The 26,119-nt window shown below is 53.8% G+C and overlaps 1 long non-coding RNA gene and 2 other non-coding genes across 3 annotated transcripts; 2 read left to right on the top strand and 1 right to left on the bottom strand.

Annotated features, from left to right (window-relative positions):
- Positions 1 to 1,416: 1,416 nt before the first annotated feature.
- LOC139359646 (uncharacterized) lies at positions 1,417 to 2,889 on the bottom strand. The gene is made up of 2 exons (XR_011615880.1): positions 2,757 to 2,889; positions 1,417 to 2,145 (listed from the first exon to the last, which is right to left on the bottom strand). It is a non-coding gene; the product is annotated as an uncharacterized lncRNA (long non-coding RNA).
- A 1,041-nt stretch (positions 2,890 to 3,930) lies between these two features.
- Positions 3,931 to 4,121, top strand: LOC139359712 (U2 spliceosomal RNA). Its single transcript, XR_011616079.1, has one exon. It is a non-coding gene; the product is annotated as a U2 spliceosomal RNA (small nuclear RNA).
- A 10,894-nt stretch (positions 4,122 to 15,015) lies between these two features.
- On the top strand, positions 15,016 to 15,206 carry LOC139359711 (U2 spliceosomal RNA). Its single transcript, XR_011616077.1, has one exon. It is a non-coding gene; the product is annotated as a U2 spliceosomal RNA (small nuclear RNA).
- The last annotated feature ends 10,913 nt before the right edge of the window (positions 15,207 to 26,119 follow it).

Genomic DNA, 26,119 nt, shown 5'->3' with positions numbered 1-26,119 from the left:
TTCCCTTGCCTGAGAGATGGCCCTCATAAGAGGAGTATCATTTTAAGGAATGTATGTGATTTGTTGCTCGTGAGCGGCCATGGTGGTGGCGGCAACCGCAGTGGTGACCGGACCAGAAGCAGAAAAGAAATGAGGGTTTTGAATAGAGGAAGAATTGAGAACCTGTAAGCCAGGTGGAGGCGCGAGTACCTGCTGAGCAGGTCTTTCAGGGGCCTGAAGTCCAGGCTGCCGGCGGTAACTGCAGGACAGGCTTCAAGCGAGCCTGATACTCCGAAGGAGAAGCAGAAGTGAGAGATGGATAACCGGGTTGAGTAGGGATAGGGTTGAGGGCCTCGTTACCGGGCCGAACGGGCGGAAGGTGGAGAGGCCTGCGGCAGGGCTGAACAGAGACAGTGTTGAGAGCCTCACTGGCGGGCTGAACAGGCGGAAGGTGGAGGGCCCTGCGGCAGGGCTGAACAGAGACAGTGTTGAGGGCCTCATTCGCGGGCTGAGAATTGAGAGCCTCCGTACCAGGCTGCATAGAAACGTAGTTTAGAGCCTCTTTTTCAGGCTGTATAGCCTCATTTCCGGGCTGTGTAGATGGAAGGTGGGGGGCCCTGTAGCAGGGCTGAGGAAAGATAGGAGGGTCCGGCCACGACGACGGCTGTGGATAGTATATTTCGGTTGGATTCTGCTGGTTGGGGGCGAGGACATCATTTGAAAGTTCATCGTAAAGTGATGATGGGGGCACGGCAGGCTCTGGTGTGGGCGGCGGGGCCCAAGGAATGTCAGAATGGAGGTCCGTCTGTAGAATCACGGCCTCAATCTGTGCAGTATCCTCAGGGGAAAGAGAACTGAGAATTTCCTCAACCTCCTCAGAGGAGAGGAAAGAGGGATCAGCCTCCACGTTGTCCACCCGAGTCTGCAAGGAGTCTAGGACAGAGCGAACCGAAGCCCAGACTGGCCAAATAGTGGGCGGAATAACGTGTCCCCCTTTATGAGCAATTTTAAATTGTCGGCCAATTTCATCCCAATGTTTGAGTTCTGAAGTTCCCTCAGTAGCAAACCAAGGGGAAAGGAGATCTACGACCTCGAACTGGTTTAATTCACTTATTAGTAGAAACTTTTACACCTCCGTCTTTAAGCAGAGTCTTTATAACATTTAAATAAGCCGAGTACTTGGTACCGGCCTGTCCCATGGTGTCCCCGGGATACTCTGAGTGCCCAAGCTTACCGCCCAGCCTATTGACCGCAAGCCTCAGGAATCTGTCGTCGGTAGTCCCCCGCTGAGTTCCGCGCTCAAAGTGCACCTTCACACAGCGAGAGAGAAATCCTCGTTGGGTGCCAGATGTAGGGTCCAGCCCTACGGGGCCTGTGGGTTTTCTCTTCGTGTGCGGAGACGAGAGATCGTAGAAATAAAGACACAAGACACAGAGACAGGATGAAAGACAGCTGGGCCCGGGGGACCACTGCCACCAAGCGCGGAGACCGGTAGTGGCCCCGAATGCCTGGACGGGCTGCTATTTATTGTATTCGAGGCAAGGGGGCAGGGTAAGGGGTGTGAGTCATCTCAAATGATTGAGAGGTCACGCGAGTCACGTGTCCACTGGACAGGGGGTCTTTCCCTTTGTGATAGCCGAGGCGGAGAGGGAGGACGGCATAGGTCAGCATTTCTTCTACGCACTTATCAGAAGGATCAAAGACTTTAGTACTTTTACTAATTCTGCTACTGCTATCTTCTAAGAACTTAAAAGGAGGAGCCAGGTGTACAGGCGGAACGTGAAAGTGAACAAGGAGCGTGACCACTGAATGAAGCACAGCATCACAGGGAGACGGTCCAGCCTCCGGACGACTGAGGGCGGGCCTGGCTAATGTCAGGCCTCCCACAAGAGGTGCCGGAGCAGAGTGTTCTCCATCTCCCCTGGAGAAAGGGAGATTCCCTTTCCCGGTGTGCTAAGTAACGGGTGCCCTCCCGGGCACTGGCGTTTTACCGCTAGACCAAGGTCTGTTAAGTAACGAGGGCCTTCCCAGGCACTGGCGTTACCGCTAGACCAAGGAGCCCTCGAGCGGCCCTTATCCGGGCGTGACCGAGGGCTCACACGCTTGTCTTCTGGTCACCTCTCACCGTGTCCCTCCAGCTGCTAACTCTCTATGGCCCGGTTTTCCCTAGGTTAAAACAACAGAACAGAGATTCTTACAGTAATAGAACAAAGAGTAATGCTGCAAACTAATGATTAGTAATAGTCATATATAATCATATCTGTATCCTATTTCTGGTATAACCTTTCTTATTCTGATTATTTTCTTTATTATACTGTAACAGCTTGTGCCTTCAGTCTCTTGCCTCGGCCCCTGGGTGGCTTCCCGCCCACAAGGTAAGATACATTGCATTGAACCATAGTTTGTGTTGATTGCCGAAGGGTTTGGGGCGGGGGGGGGCACCCCCTGAAATTCCGCCCTGGAGGAGTGGCCTCACCCTAACCCCGGCCGTGGCTAATGATAAGGCCCACCTCTTACGGCCTTCGGCCGTCGAGTGAAATAAATGTTGGAGGTAATGCGCCTAAAGCCCTCAGCCCTCAGCTCTCCGCCGAAGTTGGGTTAGGAAGGAGGAAGGGAGAGGTAAATGCTGACCCCGCAGGCGGCAGTCTGTGCCTCGGAGAGAAACTTTATCGCAACCTTGCCGGGGGCCTTGACGCCCATCCTCCCGCAAGAGCACCCCGGCAGTCACCCCTGCCCTCTGGTGTCCTGCCACCCCGAGCCCGACCTTCCCCCTTTACCCCCGCGCGGGGCCAGTAACCTCCTAACTGCGTCTTCTCTGTTTCGGGCTGTCGTGCTCATCACGTTTGCGTCGTTTCTTCGCTCCACAAACGTTTACTGAGCGCCTTCCACACGCCAGGCACCAGACTATCGCCGCCGGGAAACGGGGATAAGTTCTGAGGAGGGGTCCCAGCCCTCAGTGATGGGATTTCAGAGGGGGAGATAAAGGATTGCCCAGAAGGGTGGTGAGTGGAATAGTTGATATAAACAACGGGGGTGCGACGAAATACAAAGGAGGGCTGCTCGTCACGTATGGGGTGGGTGCCCAGGGCCCTTAATTAAGGGAGGCTTCCTGGACGGGTGACACCCAAGCGGAGTCCTGACAACCTGCGTCAGGAGTAGCCAGGCGAGGAGGAGGTGAAAGGAATCCACGTCCCGGGCAGAGAGGCAGCTTTCCCTGCACAGCACAGGACACGGTCCGTGCACAGAAGCCACAGGAGACGCAGGCACAGGGGCTGGGGAGAATCCTTGCCGGGCCCTCGCCATCCACGCGCCGCCTCCCTCTGCCGGGTGTCTGGTGTCAGCCTCCCGCCCGGCAGAGGAACTCCAGCCCCTGCTCCCGGAAGCCCCTCCAGGCCTTCGGCTTCCCCGACTCCCTGAATGGGCCCCACGTCCGGCGGGTACGAGGCCGGTCTCCCCGCCCGCTGGTGCCGAAGTAAAGGCCCGGCGCCGCCCGGGCTCCTGCCCTGGGACCTCGTCTTTCTCCAGGAAAACGTGGACGGCTCTCCGCCGAGCGGTCTCTTCCACAGACCCCTCTCGCCTTCGCCCCCAGTCTCCTTCGGTTCTGTCTTCGCGCCGGCTGGATAGAAACCAGGAAGTCGCCCCCAGCGGAGCCCCGGCTCCCCCACGCAGAGGCGGCCCCCGGGGGCGGAGTCAACCGCGGAGGCCGCGCCCTCCGTGAAAGGGCGGGGTATGCAAATTGGAAATGAAAGCCCGGGAACGCCGGATCCAAGCACGGGTGTAAGATTTCCCTTTTCAAAGGTGGAGAATAAGAAATGAGCCCGAGTGTGTAACGGCGTCCATAGTGGGGTGGACGAGACAGAGGGGATGGGGCAAGGAGCGCGGGTGGGGCTCTCACCGCGACTTGAATGTGGATGAGAGTGGGACGGTGACGGCGGGCGCGAAGGCGACGGCATCGCTTCTCGGCCTTTTGGCTAAGATCAAGTGTAGTATCTGTTCTTATCAGTTTAATATCTGATACGTCCTCTATCCGAGGACAATATATTAAATGGATTTTTGGAGCAGGGAGATGGAATAGGAGCTTGCTCCGTCCACTCCACGCATCGACCTGGTATTGCAGTACCTCCAGGAACGGTGCACCCCCTCCGGGGATACAACGCGTTTGCTAAAAGTAGAAGGGGCGAGAGAGAGAGAAAGAGAGCATGGGCGGGGCGGCTTGCACGCCAAGCGTCTGTGATACGCCGTCTTGCCGGCTCGGCTCAACTGCTCGTTGGAGTACCGTGGGGTTTCTGACCTGCGGGCGGCAGACGGTAGGCCTTGCGGCACGCTTCCATTTACGCTGTGACGGCAGCGCTTTGGGAAGGCTACGACCCCCCCGCAGCCGACTGACTACTCCCTTGGAGGTCGTTAGATCTCAGCTTGGCAGTCGAGTGGTGGTGACCTTTTAAGGGAATGGGATCCACCCGGAATTGAACTCACTCCCTTCCTTCCTCTCTCTCTCTCTCTCTCACTGTCTCTCTCTCTCTCTCTCTCTCTCTCTCTCTCTCTCTCTCTCTCTCTGTCTCTCTCTCTCTCTCTGTCTCCCCCCCTCCTTTTTGGTATCCCCCCTCCGCCCCCCCACAAGTTCTGGGGTACATGTGCAGGACGTGCACGTTTGGAACATAGGTGTACGTGTGCCACGGTGCTCTGCTGCACCTATCAACCAGTCATCTAGGTTTGAAGCCCTGCATGCGTTGGGTATTTGTTCGAATGCTCTCTCTCCCCTTGCACCCCACGCCCCGCCAGGGCCCGGTGTGTGATGTTCCCCTTCCTGTGTCCATGTGTTCTCACCGTTCAACTCCCACTTAGGAGTGAGAACGTGCGGTGTTTGGGTTTCGGTTCCTGTGTCGGTCTGCTGAGAATGAAGGACATGAACTCATCCTTTTTTATGGCTGCCTAGTAATTCCATGGTGTATACGTGCCACGTTTTCCTTATCCAGCCTATCGTTGATGGGCATTCGAGTTGGTTCCAAGTCTTTGCTACTGTAAATCAACATACGTGTCCATGTGTCCTTCTAGTAGGAACTTCTTCCTCTTCGGCCCGCTGAGTAGCTGGCACTTGAAGGCAGGTGCCAACGCACCGGCGACACGCTTCCGTGTTTGCCCAGGAAAAACTGCGGTGCAGGTAATATAAGCCATGTATCGGGGAACGCACAGGAGCAGAACTCGAGTCCAAGCATCGTGGCTCCGCCGTTCATGCTTGATGCATCTGTAGGCTCCGTTCTAGGTATGCACATCGTTTACGGGATCAGCCACCGGCAGTTGCCTTGCAACCGTGATGACAAATCTCTGCCGGCTCTTTTGGGTCTCATCCCTGTATCTATAAATTGCATCCCAACATAAAGATCGGAATGTTCCTTTTGCTGGCCCAATCTCTCACCCTTTCCAAACTCCAGAAATCTTGTCTGTCCTCCGCAAAACTCCCCCTGCTTCTTTCTCTGAAGGCGGTCTTCAGGCCGGGCACACTGGGAGGATCGCCGGAGCCCGGAAGGCCGCAGCGAGGTGAGGTGAGATCACACCATTGCACTGCAGCCCCGGCTGCAGAGCCGGAGCCCCGTCTCGAAACAAACAAACAAACAAACACACAAAAAGAAAGAGCCCAGGCAACCTAGTGAAACCCTGTTCGGGCTGGGGCGTATCTGCACCCCAGCTATTCCAGAGGCTGAGGCAGGAGGATGGATGGAGGCTGGGAGGTGGGTGCTGCACTGAGCAGTGACTGCACCGCTGCACTCCAGCCTGGGTGACAGAGCCAGACCCCATCCCAAATCAATAAACATAAAAATAAAGGAACCAGTTTGTAGAAAGCGGGAGAGGGTCCCATTGAACTTGAAGCCTTCAGGCTACAGCTGCGGCTGGACAGGTTGGAGCAGCAGGCTGGAGCAGTGGCCATCTTGGCAGGGATCATTGACCCTGATCTATCATCGGGAGGAGGAAGAGCTGATCTCATGCAGGGAGGGCAGGTGGACTACGTGTGGACTCTGGTGATCTGTTTGGGTGCCAGGTGTTGCTCCCAGGGCCACCTGTAACTGTGAATGTGCGGGAACCCTGACTTGAGAAGGGCGTGGCCACGGCGAGCCTCGGCCCCTCAGGGATGAGAGTTTGGTTCACGGTACCCAGGGAAACCACCAGCATCGGCAGAGGTGATAGCTGAGGAGGAGGGGGGATTTGGAGGAGAGACACAGGATGAGTAGCAGGGGCAGCCCTGTGATCAACAACTGCTGCAAGAGGGGCCGTTTGTTCGACTCACTAGTCTTCTGCGGCTCTATGCAGTACTGAAGAGCAGAAGACAGAAGACACAAAGACCACAAAAATTAGCCGGGCGTGGTGCTGTGCGTCCATAATCCCAGCTACTCGGGAGGCTGAGACAGGAGAATCGCTTGAACCCGGGCGGCGGAAGTTTCAGCGAGCCTAGATCACGCCATTCCAGTCCAACCTGAGCATTCGAGCGAGACTCTTATCTCAGAAAATAAAGACAGAATTAAAGAGCCCGGTGCGGTGGCTTACATCTGTGATCCCAGCGCTTTGGGAGGCCCAGGCGGGCGGATCGCCTGAGGTCAGGAGCTCGAGACCAGCCTGGCCAACGTGGCGAAAGCCCCGGAAAAAATACAAAAATCAGCCAGGCGTGGTGGCCTACACCTGTAATCCCAGTTACCCGGGAGGCTGACGCAGGAGAATCGCTGGAACCCGGGAGGTAGAGGCTGCACTGAGCTGAGATCGTGCCACTGCACTCCAGGCTGAGTGACAGAGCAAGACTTTGTCTCAAGAAAACACAAGACAAAACAAAACAAAACAAAACAAAACAAAAACAAACAAACAGCAACAAAAAACCCGGGCGCGGTGGCTCACGCCTGTAATCCCAACACTTTGGGAGGCGGCAGCTGGGCAGATCACCAGAGGTAGGGAGTTGGAGACCAGCCTGACCAACATGGAGAAAGCCCGTCTGTACTAAAAGTACAAACTTAGCCGGGCGTGGTGGCGCATGCCTGTAGTCCCAGCTACTCGGGAGGCTGAGGCAGGAGAATCGCCTGAACCCGGGAGGCGGAGGGTGCGGTGAGCCCAGATCGCGCCATTGGACTCCAGCCTGGGTAACAAGAGCGGAACCTCCGTCAGAAAAAAGAAAAAAAAAAGGAAAAAAAAAATTGTGAGAGTTGTACTCATCCTGTCTTCAAAATCCCATGTGTATTTGACACTTACGGCACAGCTCCGTTAGAACTGACCACATTTCCAGGGCTCCCTAGATACCTGTGGCTAGCGGCTGCCATAGTGCACTGCGCTGGGCAGTAGAATGGGGGATGACAAGACAGGGCGGCGGAGATTGGGATGGCGTGAAATGAGGGAAACACTCGCCGGTGGGAGAAAGCAAAATAGTAAGGGGGCACCGAAAGATTCAGTAGTCCACGTGAATATCTTGATTATCTTATAATCGAGATAATGTGGGGTCCAGCTCTACCGGGTCTGTGGGTTTTCTCTTCGTGTGCGGAGACGAGAGATCGTAGAAATAAAGACGCAAGACAAAGAGATAGGAAGAAAGACAGCTGGGCCCGGGAGACCACTGCCACCAAAGCGCGGAGACCGTAGTGGCCCCCAATGCCTGGACGGCGCTGCTATTTATTGTATTCAAGGCAAGGGGGCAGGGTAAGGAGTGTGAGTCATCTCAGATGATTGATTGATAGGTCACGCGAGTCACGTGTCCACGGGACAGGGGGGCCTTTCCCTTTGTGGTAGCCGAGGTGGAGAGGGAGGACAGCAAACGTCAGCATTTCTTCTATGCACTTATCAGAAAGATCAAAGACTTTAGTCCTTTTACTAATTCTGCCACTGCTCTCTTCTAAGAACTCAAAAGGAGGAGCCAGGTGTACAGGCGGAACGTGAAAGTGAACACGGAGCGTGACCACTGAAGCACAGCATCACAGGGAGACGTTTAAGCCTCCGGACGACTGCGGGCACGCCTGGCTAATGTCAGGCCCTCCCACAAGAGGTGGTGGAGCAGAGTGTTCTCTAACTCCCCTGGAGAAACGGAGATTCCCTTTCCCGGCGTGCTAAGTAACGGGTGCCTTCCCAGGCACTGGCGCTACCGCTACACCAAGGAGCCCTCAAGCGGCTTTTATCTGGGCGTGACCGAGGGCTCACACTCTTGTCTTCTGGTCACCTCTCACTGTGTCCCTTCCGCTCCTAACTCTGTATGGCCTGGTTTTTCCTAGGTTATAATAAGAGAACGGAGATTATTGTAATCACAGAACAGAGAGTCATACTACAAACTAATGATTAACACTGTTCACATATAATCATATCTGTATCCTATTTCTAGTATCACTTTTCTTATTCTAATTATTTTCTTTATTATACTGGAACAGCTTGTGGCTTCAGCCTCTTGCCTCGGCACCTGGCTGTCTTACCGCCCCCATCGCCCCCCTTTTTATTGACCAGGATCGTCACTGCCATCATTGCTTGTCCTTGACTTCAGACTTGTCCTCGGACCCCTCGGAGACATCTGCAGACTAAAAGCGGCCAACATAAACGTACCGACGTTAATAATGGCAAAGACAACAGTGGTCTTCTGAGGGGTTTGATCCATTTAAAGGGATTTGGATCAGATAACCCTTTGGTTATTCCTTCAAAGATGTCTGATCCAGGAATGGTAGTTAAGTGAGCCTGCGAGTCCTCAAAAATTTGTTCTCTAAGTTTTGAGAGGCCGGGCGCGGTGGCCCAAGCCTGTAATCCCAGCACTTTGGGAGGCCGAGACCGGCGGATCACGAGGTCAGGAGATCGAGACCATCCTGGCTAATATGGTGAAACCCCGTCTCTACTAAAAATACAAAAAACTAGCCGGGCGAGGTGGTGGGCGCCTGTAGTCCCAGCTACTAGGGAGGCTGAGGCAGGAGAATGGCGTAAGCCCGGGAGGCGGAGCTTACAGTGAGCTGAGATCCGGCCACTGCACTCCAGCCTGGGCGACAAAGCGAGACTCCGTCTCAAAAAAAAAAAAAAAAAAAAAGTTTTGAGATACCTAACGTTAGGTTATCATCCCAGGCTTTTAAATTTAAGTCTCACGACTTTTTCCAGCTATGCTGATCTTTATTATAAGCATAAGGCCTTATGTAATAATCAGAAGTATTCCAATCACATTGTAATTGCATACGGTGTTCCAAATTCATAACTCTATCTCCCAGCCATATCATACTCTGGCGGAGATCGTTAATTTGATTAGCCAATTTTTGATCAGCCTGAGCCTGAGAATTCCGGAGTCTAGTGGAGTTTTTCTGCCATGCTTCCACATATTGAGCGGTCTGGACAGAATTGTGGATAGCAAGTCCAGCGGCCGCTGCCGTGGCAGTAACCGCAATTAATCCCGCAATGACTGATGACTGCAGTAAGAGTAAAGATGAACCTCTTAGTTGTCTGAAGGGTATGTCTAAGAACTTCATTGACTATGTGAATAGAGGGAGAAGACTCCCATGGACGGTGTAAGGAAACTGGTATCCATACCCCCTCCCTAGCCCTCACCAGGAGAATACTTGTTCTGGGATCAAAAGGGGCATCAATACATGTGAAGAGTTTGCAATCATCACATTCTATAGTTTGTCTATTGGGAGTGACATTTATAATTCCAACTAACAGCATATAAGGGGGTTATCCCTTATAGGCTCCTGATAGGTATTACCTGTTCTGACATTACAGTGACTTTAAATATGGGTGTTTTGGTATTGGTGGGAGAGATTTGGTAGGTAGCGTCCCATAGTCTGATTCCGGTCGTGGCCGCAGCTAATTTCCGTAATCGAGGATGTTCTGGGGTAACAATAGGATGAATCGTTTTTGGTCTAGGAGGAACGATTCCTGAGTCCATCCATTTGAATGGGTAAGGAGACACCCATTCCCTCAACCTGCAGGACTGCCATCCGTCTCGTACGCGATGTATCAAATAATTGAACTCAGAGCAGTGGGTATTTTGGCCGGAGTAGTTCCGCCAATAATACCCTCTTGGAGCCCAGTCCATAACAGCTCCTGTAACTAGGCTCCGTAACACTACGTACGGCTTTTGGAGCATTACAGTCATTCCATATGATTGAGTTCCCTAAACAAGTTCCCTTGGTAGGCTCTCTTGAACAGTCTGGCAGTCCTTTTGTTGTATTATTTTTGGTGGTGACGGGAACTCTCCATTCCTCATGAGGATTAAGTTCAACAGCCATGATCTGAAAAGAATTACTACTGAACGCATTATGTACTTCATAAGAATCATTACTAGAGGATGGTACGGTCCACATCCAATTTTGATTAGAGCAAGCCAAGCAGCCAGGTGACATTGCTATGCACAATGGCGGGAATTTATATCCAATTGACAAATTAAACTGCATACCCTTTTCCTCTGGTTGAGCGGGAAACCTGTCATCGTTAGGGACTGGTATAAGTGCGCTATTACTAGTATACAGGCAGCATTTGCGAAGCTGTGGAATGACCTCATCATTTAGTATAGTTTGATTTGTAGTTGCAGGCCATTGCCCCCTTCCCAATAACTGGTCAGCTGCAACATTAACAGGAGGATTAGAGCCTTGATTAAGCTGAACTCGATCCTGGACAGCATCGACCCACCAAGTCCCGAATTGTAAATATTGGGATTTAGATAATACCGATTTTGCTAGAATTTACCAATCATAAGGCACCAAACTGCTGTTTATCTTCTGCGAGGGCTTTTAATGTGGACCGGACAAAAGGGGAGTTGGTGCCGTATTGCTTCACTGATTCTTTGAAATCTTTGAGGAATTTAGAAGAAAAACTTTCCCAAGAAGCAGGGCGTAGCTGGACCTGGCCTGGATGAAGAGGATCTGGTTGGACTACTGCCCGGACTGCAGGTATACCTGGAACTGGCTGCGCCGCAGGCAGTTGTGGAGCCTGCTGATTTGCCTGAGGAGCCTGACTGTCAGGCTGCGGAGCTTGAGGAGCCTGAGGAGCCGCGGGCTCAGCCACCTGCTGGGCAGGATCAGCGGGCTGTGGCTGATCCTGTGCCTCAGGGACGGGGGCGGCAGGCATCGGAGGTTGTAAAATTACAGGAAATTGCCAGGCTTCGGGATCCCCGTATTCCCTTGCCTGAGAGATGGCCCTCATAAGAGGAGTATCATTTTAAGGAATGTATGTGATTTGTTGCTCGTGAGCGGCCATGGTGGTGGCGGCAACCGCAGTGGTGACCGGACCAGAAGCAGAAAAGAAATGAGGGTTTTGAATAGAGGAAGAATTGAGAACCTGTAAGCCAGGTGGAGGCGCGAGTACCTGCTGAGCAGGTCTTTCAGGGGCCTGAAGTCCAGGCTGCCGGCGGTAACTGCAGGACAGGCTTCAAGCGAGCCTGATACTCCGAAGGAGAAGCAGAAGTGAGAGATGGATAACCGGGTTGAGTAGGGATAGGGTTGAGGGCCTCGTTACCGGGCCGAACGGGCGGAAGGTGGAGAGGCCTGCGGCAGGGCTGAACAGAGACAGTGTTGAGAGCCTCACTGGCGGGCTGAACAGGCGGAAGGTGGAGGGCCCTGCGGCAGGGCTGAACAGAGACAGTGTTGAGGGCCTCATTCGCGGGCTGAGAATTGAGAGCCTCCGTACCAGGCTGCATAGAAACGTAGTTTAGAGCCTCTTTTTCAGGCTGTATAGCCTCATTTCCGGGCTGTGTAGATGGAAGGTGGGGGGCCCTGTAGCAGGGCTGAGGAAAGATAGGAGGGTCCGGCCACGACGACGGCTGTGGATAGTATATTTCGGTTGGATTCTGCTGGTTGGGGGCGAGGACATCATTTGAAAGTTCATCGTAAAGTGATGATGGGGGCACGGCAGGCTCTGGTGTGGGCGGCGGGGCCCAAGGAATGTCAGAATGGAGGTCCGTCTGTAGAATCACGGCCTCAATCTGTGCAGTATCCTCAGGGGAAAGAGAACTGAGAATTTCCTCAACCTCCTCAGAGGAGAGGAAAGAGGGATCAGCCTCCACGTTGTCCACCCGAGTCTGCAAGGAGTCTAGGACAGAGCGAACCGAAGCCCAGACTGGCCAAATAGTGGGCGGAATAACGTGTCCCCCTTTATGAGCAATTTTAAATTGTCGGCCAATTTCATCCCAATGTTTGAGTTCTGAAGTTCCCTCAGTAGCAAACCAAGGGGAAAGGAGATCTACGACCTCGAACTGGTTTAATTCACTTATTAGTAGAAACTTTTACACCTCCGTCTTTAAGCAGAGTCTTTATAACATTTAAATAAGCCGAGTACTTGGTACCGGCCTGTCCCATGGTGTCCCCGGGATACTCTGAGTGCCCAAGCTTACCGCCCAGCCTATTGACCGCAAGCCTCAGGAATCTGTCGTCGGTAGTCCCCCGCTGAGTTCCGCGCTCAAAGTGCACCTTCACACAGCGAGAGAGAAATCCTCGTTGGGTGCCAGATGTAGGGTCCAGCCCTACGGGGCCTGTGGGTTTTCTCTTCGTGTGCGGAGACGAGAGATCGTAGAAATAAAGACACAAGACACAGAGACAGGATGAAAGACAGCTGGGCCCGGGGGACCACTGCCACCAAGCGCGGAGACCGGTAGTGGCCCCGAATGCCTGGACGGGCTGCTATTTATTGTATTCGAGGCAAGGGGGCAGGGTAAGGGGTGTGAGTCATCTCAAATGATTGAGAGGTCACGCGAGTCACGTGTCCACTGGACAGGGGGTCTTTCCCTTTGTGATAGCCGAGGCGGAGAGGGAGGACGGCATAGGTCAGCATTTCTTCTACGCACTTATCAGAAGGATCAAAGACTTTAGTACTTTTACTAATTCTGCTACTGCTATCTTCTAAGAACTTAAAAGGAGGAGCCAGGTGTACAGGCGGAACGTGAAAGTGAACAAGGAGCGTGACCACTGAATGAAGCACAGCATCACAGGGAGACGGTCCAGCCTCCGGACGACTGAGGGCGGGCCTGGCTAATGTCAGGCCTCCCACAAGAGGTGCCGGAGCAGAGTGTTCTCCATCTCCCCTGGAGAAAGGGAGATTCCCTTTCCCGGTGTGCTAAGTAACGGGTGCCCTCCCGGGCACTGGCGTTTTACCGCTAGACCAAGGTCTGTTAAGTAACGAGGGCCTTCCCAGGCACTGGCGTTACCGCTAGACCAAGGAGCCCTCGAGCGGCCCTTATCCGGGCGTGACCGAGGGCTCACACGCTTGTCTTCTGGTCACCTCTCACCGTGTCCCTCCAGCTGCTAACTCTCTATGGCCCGGTTTTCCCTAGGTTAAAACAACAGAACAGAGATTCTTACAGTAATAGAACAAAGAGTAATGCTGCAAACTAATGATTAGTAATAGTCATATATAATCATATCTGTATCCTATTTCTGGTATAACCTTTCTTATTCTGATTATTTTCTTTATTATACTGTAACAGCTTGTGCCTTCAGTCTCTTGCCTCGGCCCCTGGGTGGCTTCCCGCCCACAAGGTAAGATACATTGCATTGAACCATAGTTTGTGTTGATTGCCGAAGGGTTTGGGGCGGGGGGGGGCACCCCCTGAAATTCCGCCCTGGAGGAGTGGCCTCACCCTAACCCCGGCCGTGGCTAATGATAAGGCCCACCTCTTACGGCCTTCGGCCGTCGAGTGAAATAAATGTTGGAGGTAATGCGCCTAAAGCCCTCAGCCCTCAGCTCTCCGCCGAAGTTGGGTTAGGAAGGAGGAAGGGAGAGGTAAATGCTGACCCCGCAGGCGGCAGTCTGTGCCTCGGAGAGAAACTTTATCGCAACCTTGCCGGGGGCCTTGACGCCCATCCTCCCGCAAGAGCACCCCGGCAGTCACCCCTGCCCTCTGGTGTCCTGCCACCCCGAGCCCGACCTTCCCCCTTTACCCCCGCGCGGGGCCAGTAACCTCCTAACTGCGTCTTCTCTGTTTCGGGCTGTCGTGCTCATCACGTTTGCGTCGTTTCTTCGCTCCACAAACGTTTACTGAGCGCCTTCCACACGCCAGGCACCAGACTATCGCCGCCGGGAAACGGGGATAAGTTCTGAGGAGGGGTCCCAGCCCTCAGTGATGGGATTTCAGAGGGGGAGATAAAGGATTGCCCAGAAGGGTGGTGAGTGGAATAGTTGATATAAACAACGGGGGTGCGACGAAATACAAAGGAGGGCTGCTCGTCACGTATGGGGTGGGTGCCCAGGGCCCTTAATTAAGGGAGGCTTCCTGGACGGGTGACACCCAAGCGGAGTCCTGACAACCTGCGTCAGGAGTAGCCAGGCGAGGAGGAGGTGAAAGGAATCCACGTCCCGGGCAGAGAGGCAGCTTTCCCTGCACAGCACAGGACACGGTCCGTGCACAGAAGCCACAGGAGACGCAGGCACAGGGGCTGGGGAGAATCCTTGCCGGGCCCTCGCCATCCACGCGCCGCCTCCCTCTGCCGGGTGTCTGGTGTCAGCCTCCCGCCCGGCAGAGGAACTCCAGCCCCTGCTCCCGGAAGCGCCTCCAGGCCGTCGGCTTCCCCGACTCCCTGAATGGGCCCCTCGTCCGGCGGGTACGAGGCCGGTCTCCCCGCCCGCTGGTGCCGAAGTAAAGGCCCGGCGCCGCCCGGGCTCCTGCCCTGGGACCTCGTCTTTCTCCAGGAAAACGTGGACGGCTCTCCGCCGAGCGGTCTCTTCCACAGACCCCTCTCGCCTTCGCCCCCAGTCTCCTTCGGTTCTGTCTTCGCGCCGGCTGGATAGAAACCAGGAAGTCGCCCCCAGCGGAGCCCCGGCTCCCCCACGCAGAGGCGGCCCCCGGGGGCGGAGTCAACCGCGGAGGCCGCGCCCTCCGTGAAAGGGCGGGGTATGCAAATTGGAAATGAAAGCCCGGGAACGCCGGATCCAAGCACGGGTGTAAGATTTCCCTTTTCAAAGGTGGAGAATAAGAAATGAGCCCGAGTGTGTAACGGCGTCCATAGTGGGGTGGACGAGACAGAGGGGATGGGGCAAGGAGCGCGGGTGGGGCTCTCACCGCGACTTGAATGTGGATGAGAGTGGGACGGTGACGGCGGGCGCGAAGGCGACGGCATCGCTTCTCGGCCTTTTGGCTAAGATCAAGTGTAGTATCTGTTCTTATCAGTTTAATATCTGATACGTCCTCTATCCGAGGACAATATATTAAATGGATTTTTGGAGCAGGGAGATGGAATAGGAGCTTGCTCCGTCCACTCCACGCATCGACCTGGTATTGCAGTACCTCCAGGAACGGTGCACCCCCTCCGGGGATACAACGCGTTTGCTAAAAGTAGAAGGGGCGAGAGAGAGAGAAAGAGAGCATGGGCGGGGCGGCTTGCACGCCAAGCGTCTGTGATACGCCGTCTTGCCGGCTCGGCTCAACTGCTCGTTGGAGTACCGTGGGGTTTCTGACCTGCGGGCGGCAGACGGTAGGCCTTGCGGCACGCTTCCATTTACGCTGTGACGGCAGCGCTTTGGGAAGGCTACGACCCCCCCGCAGCCGACTGACTACTCCCTTGGAGGTCGTTAGATCTCAGCTTGGCAGTCGAGTGGTGGTGACCTTTTAAGGGAATGGGATCCACCCGGAATTGAACTCACTCCCTTCCTTCCTCTCTCTCTCTCTCTCTCACTGTCTCTCTCTCTCTCTCTCTCTCTCTCTCTCTCTCTCTCTCTCTCTCTGTCTCTCTCTCTCTCTCTCTCTCTGTCTCCCCCCCTCCTTTTTGGTATCCCCCCTCCGCCCCCCCACAAGTTCTGGGGTACATGTGCAGGACGTGCACGTTTGGAACATAGGTGTACGTGTGCCACGGTGCTCTGCTGCACCTATCAACCAGTCATCTAGGTTTGAAGCCCTGCATGCGTTGGGTATTTGTTCGAATGCTCTCTCTCCCCTTGCACCCCACGCCCCGCCAGGGCCCGGTGTGTGATGTTCCCCTTCCTGTGTCCATGTGTTCTCACCGTTCAACTCCCACTTAGGAGTGAGAACGTGCGGTGTTTGGGTTTCGGTTCCTGTGTCGGTCTGCTGAGAATGAAGGACATGAACTCATCCTTTTTTATGGCTGCCTAGTAATTCCATGGTGTATACGTGCCACGTTTTCCTTATCCAGCCTATCGTTGATGGGCATTCGAGTTGGTTCCAAGTCTTTGCTACTGTAAATCAACATACGTGTCCATGTGTCCTTCTAGTAGGAACTTCTTCCTCTTCGGCCCGCTGAGTAGCTGGCACTTGAAGGCAGGTGCCAACGCACCGGCGACACGCTTCCGTGTTTGCCCAGGAAAAACTGCGGTGCAGGTAATATAAGCCATGTATCGGGGAACGCACAGGAGCAGAACTCGAGTCCAAGCATCGTGGCTCCGCCGTTCATGCTTGATGCATCTGTAGGCTCCGTTCTAGGTATGCACATCGTTTACGGGATCAGCCACCGGCAGTTGCCTTGCAACCGTGATGACAAATCTCTGCCGGCTCTTTTGGGTCTCATCCCTGTATCTATAAATTGCATCCCAACATAAAGATCGGAATGTTCCTTTTGCTGGCCCAATCTCTCACCCTTTCCAAACTCCAGAAATCTTGTCTGTCCTCCGCAAAACTCCCCCTGCTTCTTTCTCTGAAGGCGGTCTTCAGGCCGGGCACACTGGGAGGATCGCCGGAGCCCGGAAGGCCGCAGCGAGGTGAGGTGAGATCACACCATTGCACTGCAGCCCCGGCTGCAGAGCCGGAGCCCCGTCTCGAAACAAACAAACAAACAAACACACAAAAAGAAAGAGCCCAGGCAACCTAGTGAAACCCTGTTCGGGCTGGGGCGTATCTGCACCCCAGCTATTCCAGAGGCTGAGGCAGGAGGATGGATGGAGGCTGGGAGGTGGGTGCTGCACTGAGCAGTGACTGCACCGCTGCACTCCAGCCTGGGTGACAGAGCCAGACCCCATCCCAAATCAATAAACATAAAAATAAAGGAACCAGTTTGTAGAAAGCGGGAGAGGGTCCCATTGAACTTGAAGCCTTCAGGCTACAGCTGCGGCTGGACAGGTTGGAGCAGCAGGCTGGAGCAGTGGCCATCTTGGCAGGGATCATTGACCCTGATCTATCATCGGGAGGAGGAAGAGCTGATCTCATGCAGGGAGGGCAGGTGGACTACGTGTGGACTCTGGTGATCTGTTTGGGTGCCAGGTGTTGCTCCCAGGGCCACCTGTAACTGTGAATGTGCGGGAACCCTGACTTGAGAAGGGCGTGGCCACGGCGAGCCTCGGCCCCTCAGGGATGAGAGTTTGGTTCACGGTACCCAGGGAAACCACCAGCATCGGCAGAGGTGATAGCTGAGGAGGAGGGGGGATTTGGAGGAGAGACACAGGATGAGTAGCAGGGGCAGCCCTGTGATCAACAACTGCTGCAAGAGGGGCCGTTTGTTCGACTCACTAGTCTTCTGCGGCTCTATGCAGTACTGAAGAGCAGAAGACAGAAGACACAAAGACCACAAAAATTAGCCGGGCGTGGTGCTGTGCGTCCATAATCCCAGCTACTCGGGAGGCTGAGACAGGAGAATCGCTTGAACCCGGGCGGCGGAAGTTTCAGCGAGCCTAGATCACGCCATTCCAGTCCAACCTGAGCATTCGAGCGAGACTCTTATCTCAGAAAATAAAGACAGAATTAAAGAGCCCGGTGCGGTGGCTTACATCTGTGATCCCAGCGCTTTGGGAGGCCCAGGCGGGCGGATCGCCTGAGGTCAGGAGCTCGAGACCAGCCTGGCCAACGTGGCGAAAGCCCCGGAAAAAATACAAAAATCAGCCAGGCGTGGTGGCCTACACCTGTAATCCCAGTTACCCGGGAGGCTGACGCAGGAGAATCGCTGGAACCCGGGAGGTAGAGGCTGCACTGAGCTGAGATCGTGCCACTGCACTCCAGGCTGAGTGACAGAGCAAGACTTTGTCTCAAGAAAACACAAGACAAAACAAAACAAAACAAAACAAAACAAAAACAAACAGCAACAAAAAACCCGGGCGCGGTGGCTCACGCCTGTAATCCCAACACTTTGGGAGGCGGCAGCTGGGCAGATCACCAGAGGTAGGGAGTTGGAGACCAGCCTGACCAACATGGAGAAAGCCCGTCTGTACTAAAAGTACAAACTTAGCCGGGCGTGGTGGCGCATGCCTGTAGTCCCAGCTACTCGGGAGGCTGAGGCAGGAGAATCGCCTGAACCCGGGAGGCGGAGGGTGCGGTGAGCCCAGATCGCGCCATTGGACTCCAGCCTGGGTAACAAGAGCGGAACCTCCGTCAGAAAAAAGAAAAAAAAAAGGAAAAAAAAAATTGTGAGAGTTGTACTCATCCTGTCTTCAAAATCCCATGTGTATTTGACACTTACGGCACAGCTCCGTTAGAACTGACCACATTTCCAGGGCTCCCTAGATACCTGTGGCTAGCGGCTGCCATAGTGCACTGCGCTGGGCAGTAGAATGGGGGATGACAAGACAGGGCGGCGGAGATTGGGATGGCGTGAAATGAGGGAAACACTCGCCGGTGGGAGAAAGCAAAATAGTAAGGGGGCACCGAAAGATTCAGTAGTCCACGTGAATATCTTGATTATCTTATAATCGAGATAATGTGGGGTCCAGCTCTACCGGGTCTGTGGGTTTTCTCTTCGTGTGCGGAGACGAGAGATCGTAGAAATAAAGACGCAAGACAAAGAGATAGGAAGAAAGACAGCTGGGCCCGGGAGACCACTGCCACCAAAGCGCGGAGACCGTAGTGGCCCCCAATGCCTGGACGGCGCTGCTATTTATTGTATTCAAGGCAAGGGGGCAGGGTAAGGAGTGTGAGTCATCTCAGATGATTGATTGATAGGTCACGCGAGTCACGTGTCCACGGGACAGGGGGGCCTTTCCCTTTGTGGTAGCCGAGGTGGAGAGGGAGGACAGCAAACGTCAGCATTTCTTCTATGCACTTATCAGAAAGATCAAAGACTTTAGTCCTTTTACTAATTCTGCCACTGCTCTCTTCTAAGAACTCAAAAGGAGGAGCCAGGTGTACAGGCGGAACGTGAAAGTGAACACGGAGCGTGACCACTGAAGCACAGCATCACAGGGAGACGTTTAAGCCTCCGGACGACTGCGGGCACGCCTGGCTAATGTCAGGCCCTCCCACAAGAGGTGGTGGAGCAGAGTGTTCTCTAACTCCCCTGGAGAAACGGAGATTCCCTTTCCCGGTGTGCTAAGTAACGGGTGCCTTCCCAGGCACTGGCGCTACCGCTACACCAAGGAGCCCTCAAGCGGCTTTTATCTGGGCGTGACCGAGGGCTCACACTCTTGTCTTCTGGTCACCTCTCACTGTGTCCCTTCCGCTCCTAACTCTGTATGGCCTGGTTTTTCCTAGGTTATAATAAGAGAACGGAGATTATTGTAATCACAGAACAGAGAGTCATACTACAAACTAATGATTAACACTGTTCACATATAATCATATCTGTATCCTATTTCTAGTATCACTTTTCTTATTCTAATTATTTTCTTTATTATACTGGAACAGCTTGTGGCTTCAGCCTCTTGCCTCGGCACCTGGCTGTCTTACCGCCCCCATCGCCCCCCTTTTTATTGACCAGGATCGTCACTGCCATCATTGCTTGTCCTTGACTTCAGACTTGTCCTCGGACCCCTCGGAGACATCTGCAGACTAAAAGCGGCCAACATAAACGTACCGACGTTAATAATGGCAAAGACAACAGTGGTCTTCTGAGGGGTTTGATCCATTTAAAGGGATTTGGATCAGATAACCCTTTGGTTATTCCTTCAAAGATGTCTGATCCAGGAATGGTAGTTAAGTGAGCCTGCGAGTCCTCAAAAATTTGTTCTCTAAGTTTTGAGAGGCCGGGCGCGGTGGCCCAAGCCTGTAATCCCAGCACTTTGGGAGGCCGAGACCGGCGGATCACGAGGTCAGGAGATCGAGACCATCCTGGCTAATATGGTGAAACCCCGTCTCTACTAAAAATACAAAAAACTAGCCGGGCGAGGTGGTGGGCGCCTGTAGTCCCAGCTACTAGGGAGGCTGAGGCAGGAGAATGGCGTAAGCCCGGGAGGCGGAGCTTACAGTGAGCTGAGATCCGGCCACTGCACTCCAGCCTGGGCGACAAAGCGAGACTCCGTCTCAAAAAAAAAAAAAAAAAAAAGTTTTGAGATACCTAACGTTAGGTTATCATCCCAGGCTTTTAAATTTAAGTCTCACGACTTTTTCCAGCTATGCTGATCTTTATTATAAGCATAAGGCCTTATGTAATAATCAGAAGTATTCCAATCACATTGTAATTGCATACGGTGTTCCAAATTCATAACTCTATCTCCCAGCCATATCATACTCTGGCGGAGATCGTTAATTTGATTAGCCAATTTTTGATCAGCCTGAGCCTGAGAATTCCGGAGTCTAGTGGAGTTTTTCTGCCATGCTTCCACATATTGAGCGGTCTGGACAGAATTGTGGATAGCAAGTCCAGCGGCCGCTGCCGTGGCAGTAACCGCAATTAATCCCGCAATGACTGATGACTGCAGTAAGAGTAAAGATGAACCTCTTAGTTGTCTGAAGGGTACGTCTAAGAACTTCATTGACTATGTGAATAGAGGGAGAAGACTCCCATGGACGGTGTAAGGAAACTGGTATCCATACCCCCTCCCTAGCCCTCACCAGGAGAATACTTGTTCTGGGATCAAAAGGGGCATCAATACATGTGAAGAGTTTGCAATCATCACATTCTATAGTTTGTCTATTGGGAGTGACATTTATAATTCCAACTAACAGCATATAAGGGGGTTATCCCTTATAGGCTCCTGATAGGTATTACCTGTTCTGACATTACAGTGACTTTAAATATGGGTGTTTTGGTATTGGTGGGAGAGATTTGGTAGGTAGCGTCCCATAGTCTGATTCCGGTCGTGGCCGCAGCTAATTTCCGTAATCGAGGATGTTCTGGGGTAACAATAGGATGAATCGTTTTTGGTCTAGGAGGAACGATTCCTGAGTCCATCCATTTGAATGGGTAAGGAGACACCCATTCCCTCAACCTGCAGGACTGCCATCCGTCTCGTACGCGATGTATCAAATAATTGAACTCAGAGCAGTGGGTATTTTGGCCGGAGTAGTTCCGCCAATAATACCCTCTTGGAGCCCAGTCCATAACAGCTCCTGTAACTAGGCTCCGTAACACTACGTACGGCTTTTGGAGCATTACAGTCATTCCATATGATTGAGTTCCCTAAACAAGTTCCCTTGGTAGGCTCTCTTGAACAGTCTGGCAGTCCTTTTGTTGTATTATTTTTGGTGGTGACGGGAACTCTCCATTCCTCATGAGGATTAAGTTCAACAGCCATGATCTGAAAAGAATTACTACTGAACGCATTATGTACTTCATAAGAATCATTACTAGAGGATGGTACGGTCCACATCCAATTTTGATTAGAGCAAGCCAAGCAGCCAGGTGACATTGCTATGCACAATGGCGGGAATTTATATCCAATTGACAAATTAAACTGCATACCCTTTTCCTCTGGTTGAGCGGGAAACCTGTCATCGTTAGGGACTGGTATAAGTGCGCTATTACTAGTATACAGGCAGCATTTGCGAAGCTGTGGAATGACCTCATCATTTAGTATAGTTTGATTTGTAGTTGCAGGCCATTGCCCCCTTCCCAATAACTGGTCAGCTGCAACATTAACAGGAGGATTAGAGCCTTGATTAAGCTGAACTCGATCCTGGACAGCATCGACCCACCAAGTCCCGAATTGTAAATATTGGGATTTAGATAATACCGATTTTGCTAGAATTTACCAATCATAAGGCACCAAACTGCTGTTTATCTTCTGCGAGGGCTTTTAATGTGGACCGGACAAAAGGGGAGTTGGTGCCGTATTGCTTCACTGATTCTTTGAAATCTTTGAGGAATTTAGAAGAAAAACTTTCCCAAGAAGCAGGGCGTAGCTGGACCTGGCCTGGATGAAGAGGATCTGGTTGGACTACTGCCCGGACTGCAGGTATACCTGGAACTGGCTGCGCCGCAGGCAGTTGTGGAGCCTGCTGATTTGCCTGAGGAGCCTGACTGTCAGGCTGCGGAGCTTGAGGAGCCTGAGGAGCCGCGGGCTCAGCCACCTGCTGGGCAGGATCAGCGGGCTGTGGCTGATCCTGTGCCTCAGGGACGGGGGCGGCAGGCATCGGAGGTTGTAAAATTACAGGAAATTGCCAGGCTTCGGGATCCCCGTATTCCCTTGCCTGAGAGATGGCCCTCATAAGAGGAGTATCATTTTAAGGAATGTATGTGATTTGTTGCTCGTGAGCGGCCATGGTGGTGGCGGCAACCGCAGTGGTGACCGGACCAGAAGCAGAAAAGAAATGAGGGTTTTGAATAGAGGAAGAATTGAGAACCTGTAAGCCAGGTGGAGGCGCGAGTACCTGCTGAGCAGGTCTTTCAGGGGCCTGAAGTCCAGGCTGCCGGCGGTAACTGCAGGACAGGCTTCAAGCGAGCCTGATACTCCGAAGGAGAAGCAGAAGTGAGAGATGGATAACCGGGTTGAGTAGGGATAGGGTTGAGGGCCTCGTTACCGGGCCGAACGGGCGGAAGGTGGAGAGGCCTGCGGCAGGGCTGAACAGAGACAGTGTTGAGAGCCTCACTGGCGGGCTGAACAGGCGGAAGGTGGAGGGCCCTGCGGCAGGGCTGAACAGAGACAGTGTTGAGGGCCTCATTCGCGGGCTGAGAATTGAGAGCCTCCGTACCAGGCTGCATAGAAACGTAGTTTAGAGCCTCTTTTTCAGGCTGTATAGCCTCATTTCCGGGCTGTGTAGATGGAAGGTGGGGGGCCCTGTAGCAGGGCTGAGGAAAGATAGGAGGGTCCGGCCACGACGACGGCTGTGGATAGTATATTTCGGTTGGATTCTGCTGGTTGGGGGCGAGGACATCATTTGAAAGTTCATCGTAAAGTGATGATGGGGGCACGGCAGGCTCTGGTGTGGGCGGCGGGGCCCAAGGAATGTCAGAATGGAGGTCCGTCTGTAGAATCACGGCCTCAATCTGTGCAGTATCCTCAGGGGAAAGAGAACTGAGAATTTCCTCAACCTCCTCAGAGGAGAGGAAAGAGGGATCAGCCTCCACGTTGTCCACCCGAGTCTGCAAGGAGTCTAGGACAGAGCGAACCGAAGCCCAGACTGGCCAAATAGTGGGCGGAATAACGTGTCCCCCTTTATGAGCAATTTTAAATTGTCGGCCAATTTCATCCCAATGTTTGAGTTCTGAAGTTCCCTCAGTAGCAAACCAAGGGGAAAGGAGATCTACGACCTCGAACTGGTTTAATTCACTTATTAGTAGAAACTTTTACACCTCCGTCTTTAAGCAGAGTCTTTATAACATTTAAATAAGCCGAGTACTTGGTACCGGCCTGTCCCATGGTGTCCCCGGGATACTCTGAGTGCCCAAGCTTACCGCCCAGCCTATTGACCGCAAGCCTCAGGAATCTGTCGTCGGTAGTCCCCCGCTGAGTTCCGCGCTCAAAGTGCACCTTCACACAGCGAGAGAGAAATCCTCGTTGGGTGCCAGATGTAGGGTCCAGCCCTACGGGGCCTGTGGGTTTTCTCTTCGTGTGCGGAGACGAGAGATCGTAGAAATAAAGACACAAGACACAGAGACAGGATGAAAGACAGCTGGGCCCGGGGGACCACTGCCACCAAGCGCGGAGACCGGTAGTGGCCCCGAATGCCTGGACGGGCTGCTATTTATTGTATTCGAGGCAAGGGGGCAGGGTAAGGGGTGTGAGTCATCTCAAATGATTGAGAGGTCACGCGAGTCACGTGTCCACTGGACAGGGGGTCTTTCCCTTTGTGATAGCCGAGGCGGAGAGGGAGGACGGCATAGGTCAGCATTTCTTCTACGCACTTATCAGAAGGATCAAAGACTTTAGTACTTTTACTAATTCTGCTACTGCTATCTTCTAAGAACTTAAAAGGAGGAGCCAGGTGTACAGGCGGAACGTGAAAGTGAACAAGGAGCGTGACCACTGAATGAAGCACAGCATCACAGGGAGACGGTCCAGCCTCCGGACGACTGAGGGCGGGCCTGGCTAATGTCAGGCCTCCCACAAGAGGTGCCGGAGCAGAGTGTTCTCCATCTCCCCTGGAGAAAGGGAGATTCCCTTTCCCGGTGTGCTAAGTAACGGGTGCCCTCCCGGGCACTGGCGTTTTACCGCTAGACCAAGGTCTGTTAAGTAACGAGGGCCTTCCCAGGCACTGGCGTTACCGCTAGACCAAGGAGCCCTCGAGCGGCCCTTATCCGGGCGTGACCGAGGGCTCACACGCTTGTCTTCTGGTCACCTCTCACCGTGTCCCTCCAGCTGCTAACTCTCTATGGCCCGGTTTTCCCTAGGTTAAAACAACAGAACAGAGATTCTTACAGTAATAGAACAAAGAGTAATGCTGCAAACTAATGATTAGTAATAGTCATATATAATCATATCTGTATCCTATTTCTGGTATAACCTTTCTTATTCTGATTATTTTCTTTATTATACTGTAACAGCTTGTGCCTTCAGTCTCTTGCCTCGGCCCCTGGGTGGCTTCCCGCCCACAAGGTAAGATACATTGCATTGAACCATAGTTTGTGTTGATTGCCGAAGGGTTTGGGGCGGGGGGGGGCACCCCCTGAAATTCCGCCCTGGAGGAGTGGCCTCACCCTAACCCCGGCCGTGGCTAATGATAAGGCCCACCTCTTACGGCCTTCGGCCGTCGAGTGAAATAAATGTTGGAGGTAATGCGCCTAAAGCCCTCAGCCCTCAGCTCTCCGCCGAAGTTGGGTTAGGAAGGAGGAAGGGAGAGGTAAATGCTGACCCCGCAGGCGGCAGTCTGTGCCTCGGAGAGAAACTTTATCGCAACCTTGCCGGGGGCCTTGACGCCCATCCTCCCGCAAGAGCACCCCGGCAGTCACCCCTGCCCTCTGGTGTCCTGCCACCCCGAGCCCGACCTTCCCCCTTTACCCCCGCGCGGGGCCAGTAACCTCCTAACTGCGTCTTCTCTGTTTCGGGCTGTCGTGCTCATCACGTTTGCGTCGTTTCTTCGCTCCACAAACGTTTACTGAGCGCCTTCCACACGCCAGGCACCAGACTATCGCCGCCGGGAAACGGGGATAAGTTCTGAGGAGGGGTCCCAGCCCTCAGTGATGGGATTTCAGAGGGGGAGATAAAGGATTGCCCAGAAGGGTGGTGAGTGGAATAGTTGATATAAACAACGGGGGTGCGACGAAATACAAAGGAGGGCTGCTCGTCACGTATGGGGTGGGTGCCCAGGGCCCTTAATTAAGGGAGGCTTCCTGGACGGGTGACACCCAAGCGGAGTCCTGACAACCTGCGTCAGGAGTAGCCAGGCGAGGAGGAGGTGAAAGGAATCCACGTCCCGGGCAGAGAGGCAGCTTTCCCTGCACAGCACAGGACACGGTCCGTGCACAGAAGCCACAGGAGACGCAGGCACAGGGGCTGGGGAGAATCCTTGCCGGGCCCTCGCCATCCACGCGCCGCCTCCCTCTGCCGGGTGTCTGGTGTCAGCCTCCCGCCCGGCAGAGGAACTCCAGCCCCTGCTCCCGGAAGCCCCTCCAGGCCTTCGGCTTCCCCGACTCCCTGAATGGGCCCCACGTCCGGCGGGTACGAGGCCGGTCTCCCCGCCCGCTGGTGCCGAAGTAAAGGCCCGGCGCCGCCCGGGCTCCTGCCCTGGGACCTCGTCTTTCTCCAGGAAAACGTGGACGGCTCTCCGCCGAGCGGTCTCTTCCACAGACCCCTCTCGCCTTCGCCCCCAGTCTCCTTCGGTTCTGTCTTCGCGCCGGCTGGATAGAAACCAGGAAGTCGCCCCCAGCGGAGCCCCGGCTCCCCCACGCAGAGGCGGCCCCCGGGGGCGGAGTCAACCGCGGAGGCCGCGCCCTCCCTGAAAGGGCGGGGCATGTAAATTCGAAATGAAAGCCCGGGAACGCCGGATCCAAGCACGGGTGTGAGGTCATACCTCACACCCGTGCTTGGAGGTCGTAACTACAAAGGTCTTTCCTGAAGGGGAGTGTAAATTCCTTCTGTGTCTAACAGTGCTTATCACCCCTTGGCTATAGTTGAGGACAATAGCTCGATAGCTCCGTGGAGTGAATCATCCTGAGGTCCTAGCCCCACCCTACAGCCATTAAATTAGAAT

Source organism: Macaca nemestrina, chromosome 17 (assembly GCF_043159975.1).
Source record: "Macaca nemestrina isolate mMacNem1 chromosome 17, mMacNem.hap1, whole genome shotgun sequence".
In the NCBI taxonomy this organism is placed as follows: domain Eukaryota; kingdom Metazoa; phylum Chordata; class Mammalia; order Primates; family Cercopithecidae; genus Macaca; species Macaca nemestrina.
The sequence above is the reverse complement of the archived record's forward strand: the minus strand, read 5'-3'. Positions and strand labels throughout refer to the sequence as shown.